The sequence below is a fragment of the Grammomys surdaster genome, unplaced genomic scaffold (genome assembly GCF_004785775.1).
Source record: "Grammomys surdaster isolate TR1022 unplaced genomic scaffold, NIH_TR_1.0 269, whole genome shotgun sequence".
NCBI lineage: Eukaryota > Metazoa > Chordata > Mammalia > Rodentia > Muridae > Grammomys > Grammomys surdaster.
The window spans coordinates 1,841,674-1,846,509 of NW_021604710.1; positions in this window are offsets into that span (position 1 = coordinate 1,841,674).

The following is a 4,836-nucleotide window of genomic DNA, read 5'->3' on the forward strand; positions in this document are numbered from 1 at the left end:
GTTCGTCAGCCCATTATACTCAAGTTTTGCTTCCTAAAACATGCTCCATCTAGTACTGACAAGTTTATGTCCAAGCATAAAAAAAAAATGTGTTCCAGTCTCAGCTAATTCGTTAGGAACTGCCTCACCCATCACTAATCAGTTGCCCAGGGTCTTAAACATTAGACCTGAGCATATATACACAACATGTAGAATTTCATGTACAAAAGGTCTTCATGCTGCATTTTAGAACTACTTACGCATTTATTCTTTAGTTTCTCTTTTCTCTTTTTCATTTATGTCAATTCCTTGAAAAACTTGATTCATTTGTGGTCAGGTGACATAGTTTACATATCATGTAAAATGAAATGAAAATGGGTGAAAAGCAATTGTCTTTCAAATGTTCAATGGTTAAACACTTTCTTGGCTCTCTACCTAATATTACTTCTATAGAACTTCAGAAAGTCTGTTCCTTGTTGTTTGAGAGGAATGACTTGGATTTGGTGCAATTATAGCAGGCAAGATATCAGCAACACAGCAATTCCAGACTCAGTCCAAGCATGGCCTAATGCAACTGATATCTGTTTAATGATGTACTTTTAACCATGTCAATGTTGTGAAAGAATTCTTTACTTATGATGAACATCCTTAAGAGTTGTTGTTTGTTTTGTTTGTTTTCTGTTATTCATTCATGCATCTCACCACAGCCACTTTCTTCATGGAGCCCTCTAAGTTTCCATCACCATCCTCTGATGCACACCTTTCTCTGAAACAGCAACAGCATTAACACTCCCATGCTCTGTGGCAACTTCTATAAGTCCATTGACAATTGATCACTAGCAGAATTACCAGTGCTCATTTGTCTGAATACACATTCATCTCTGTCAGCCAATTCTTTTCAGTGATCACTTTTGGAAAATATCATATGGGTGATGGGGAGATAATAGACCATATGATTTGCTGGGCATGAATTAAACAGGAAAGGTACAGAGAACAATAAAAGACAAAATATAAATGAGCCTCATGTGACTGATACAGGAGATATCTTCCTCTACTGCCTTGTTATACTTGATAATCATCCGTGCCTGAGTGGAAAGGTTTCACTCATCCAATGACTTGGGATCCAGGTATTTTCAGCCTTTGAAAGCAGGAAGTGGGTCAGTAGCAGCTCTCTAGGAGATATCCATGCCTTTGGCCTTCAACTGGCTTGGCCAGGTCTACATTAGCCATCTCTTTTTCTGAGGCTTTTAGCTTCTCAGCCTGAATAGGAACCAATTCATTATACTCTCTCTCCAGCTTTCAAAAAGCAATTGGGATTCAATTCATACTTTGACTGTCTCAGTCAATCTAATAAATCCTTCATTCATATATATATATATATATATATATGTATATATATATATATATATATATATAATCAGCTTTTACTTCTCCAAAGAAATCTGATGACATCTGATCAAGATGGAAAAATCCAAGTAGAGATAATAGATAAAGTATCTTAAGAAAAATACTAAAAAATAAAAAATAAGTAAAATACATAAATAGATAAAAAAGAAAAATACCAATAGAATTATTATTAAATATTTTATATCTTCCATTGCATGTTGCTAGGATCTTTATAGGGTCAATTTCATTTACTATCCTAACAAATTCCCTTTTTATTACCATCCCCCTTTATGAAAGCAAAATTAGGAAAATTGTAAGCATTGCCCTCATATCTAATCTGATTCCAATTGTTCTTTATTTAATAGAACAATATAGTACATTATTATCAGGGTGACCAAAGTAAGAATAAGTCTACCTTAACTGAATGTAGAGAACATACAGGAATATGGGTTTCTTCACAGTTTAATGCAAGTCATGATGAGCCCAAGACTCAAAGACTATGGATGAAGCTCCTTCCTTGTACTGCTCCTTGAGTTTGGACTGACAAGATATTCAGAGAACTGAAGAAACAGAGCGTGTTCAAAACATAGGAATCAATGATGTTTTCACTGCCAGTAGGTTATTTAAAATGGGGCATCATGACAAGACATAGATCCAAGACACATCTATTTTCAAGTACACTGCTCACCTATCATATTCAACACACACACACACACACACACACACACACACACTCCTCTACTAAGTGTTTAGTGAGCTACTGTTGCTAAGTACTTGGCAATATTAGTTCTTCAAGTCCTCATAATCTAATCTTCCAAATTAGGAACTAATATTCATCACTTTTGTATCTGAGAACAGGCAAACATAAAGAGGAGACAATGTATGCAATGCCTCTAACTAATTGACCTAGTCAAAGATCAAACTTAAGGGCTAAAACAAGAAAAGAGACTAACCAATCAGCATGCGATTGGACCTGGGATGTTTTTCAAGATAAGCTTTCTCTGTGTAGCCCTTGTTGTCCTGAAATGCCCTCTGTAAACCACGCTGGTCTTGAACTCAGAGATCTCCCTGTTTCTGCCTCCCAAGTGCTGGGATCAAAGGTGTTTGGTACCATGCCTGGCCTTAAACTTCTTTTTATTAAAATTATTTTACTTTATCCATAATCGTGCATTTGTATTTGTGCACATACCAATGTGGGTGGTGAGTTGTGAACTTGGGTTCTCTGATAGAGCAGCAGGTGCTTTCCATTCTGAGTCATCTACCAGCCCTGGAAGCCCCCAAAGCTGTACTAGAGTTCTTCAAAAAAGAAAATGTTAGCAGAAAGAAATTTTGATTTGGGCCATAGAGAGTATTTTAATGCCATAACTATTATTTTGATTTGGTTTTTATATATAGACTCCATCTATAGATAAATAAGTAAATGCTGAATTAAAATTCAAGATTGTATTCTTAGTGTTACAAATCATGTAAATTTTGATCATGAAAATGAGTGGGTTGGGGAGAGAATGTTGTGTCAGAAGAAAAGGGAGAGGAGACAAAAGGGTAGTTCTTAACCTCTAGGCAACAATGTCTTCTGGAGTCTAGAAAGGAAGAAAGAAACACAGAATTGCTAAAGAATCCAGCCTGATTTTCAACTAGTAGGCAGAAATAAGGATAAGGTAGAAACAAAGGTTGTCTCTAAGACTTTCCTGAATGACAGGAAGCAATAGGAGACACTGGTATTGGAGTGTAGACCATTGATTTGCTAACTGAAAGGCATTCATTAAGTCTTTCTCAGAAAACTGGAAATAGATCTACCTGAAGACCCAGCAACACCACTCTTGGCAATATAGCCAAAAGATGCCCCAACCATGCTACAGGGCCATGTGTTCTACCATGTTCATATTGGCCTTGTTTGTGATATCCAGAAGCTGGAAACAACCCAGATATCCCATGACTGAAGAATGAATACAGAAAATGTGGTTCATTTACACAATGGAATACTACTCGGCTATTAAGAATGAGGGCATCCTGAGTTTTGTAGGCAAATGGATCGAACTAGAAAATATCCTAAGTGAGGTAACTCAGACCCTAAAAGGTCAACAAGCTGAAGGGCCCAAGTGAGGATGCCTCAGTCCTACTTGGGAGGAAGAAGAAAGTAATGACAAGGTGGGGGGAGGGAGGGACCTGGGAGGGAAAAGGAAGAAGGGTGTGAAAAGAGGAGAACATGATCCTGTATTGGGTTGGGGAAAAGGACTGAAGCCCTGAGGGCCAGCAGGAAGAATGGAAACGGGCTATCTCAGGAGGTAGGAGGTTGGGGTGGGACCCTGAAGAATGTACCAGAGACCTGGGAGGTAAGAAACTCTCAGGATTCAAAGGGAGGGACCTTAGATGAAATGCCGACAGTGGGGAAAGGGAACTTGTAGAGTCCACCTCCAGCAGAAAGACAGGGCATCAAGTGAGGGAGGGGGTTGCCATCCCACAGTCAAAACTCTGATCCATAACTGTTCCTGTCTGAAAGAACTGCAGGGATGGAGGAGCCTCAGGAAAAGAAGGTCCAATGACAGGCCAAAAGTGGGTTCCAGCTCAAGGAGAGGCCCCAGTGTCTGACACTATTACTGAAGTTATGAAGTGCTCACAAAAAGGGACCAATTATGACTGCCCTCCAAAGACCCAACAAGCAGCTGAAAGAGTTTGCACCCAACCAAGGGACAGAAGCTTCTGACCCCTGTGATTCAATTAGGGAAACGACGAAAGAAGCTGAGGGGGAGGGTGACCCTATAGGAGCATCAGCAGTGTCAATTAACCTGGACTCCCAAGACTTCTCAGACACTGGACCACCAGCCAGGCAGCATATACCAGCTGATATGAGGCCCCCAACACATACATAAAGGACACAGAGAACTGCTGGTCTGAGTTCAGTCAGAGAAGATAAACCTAACCCTCAAGAGACTGTAGGCCCCAGGGAGTTTAGAGGTCTGGTGGGGTCGGGGTTGTGGGGGTGAGGGGGACATCCTCATGGAGACAGGGGAGACATGGAGATAGGAGGTATGGGATGTGGAAGAGTCTGAGAGTAGACCGAGAGGGGAATAAAATCTGGAGGAAAAAAAAAGATTAAATAAAAAGAAGGAATATTTTAAAAAAATAAATTATTGGAATGGAACTTGTAATGCTACATGTGTGGAGAACTCCAAATGGGAGTTCTGTTTCACAGCAGATGCTGCATGTGGCTACAGTACTGGGAGAAATGCCTCTAAACGACAAGGCAAGAGGGAGTAAATGTATGTAATACCAAGGGTGCTAGGAGAGAAGACAACATTCTGAGATAATCAAACTACACTCAGAGTATCATCCATGTTCTCCATTAGGGCTCCCTTGGGTACCAAGAAGGTACAGGGGTTGCCCAGTCTACAAGCATCAGAGATTTGTAGCTGGAGACCTGAGTATCAGCTGATCTACCAGTTATTTGCTGTGGGCTTTCTAGAAACACCT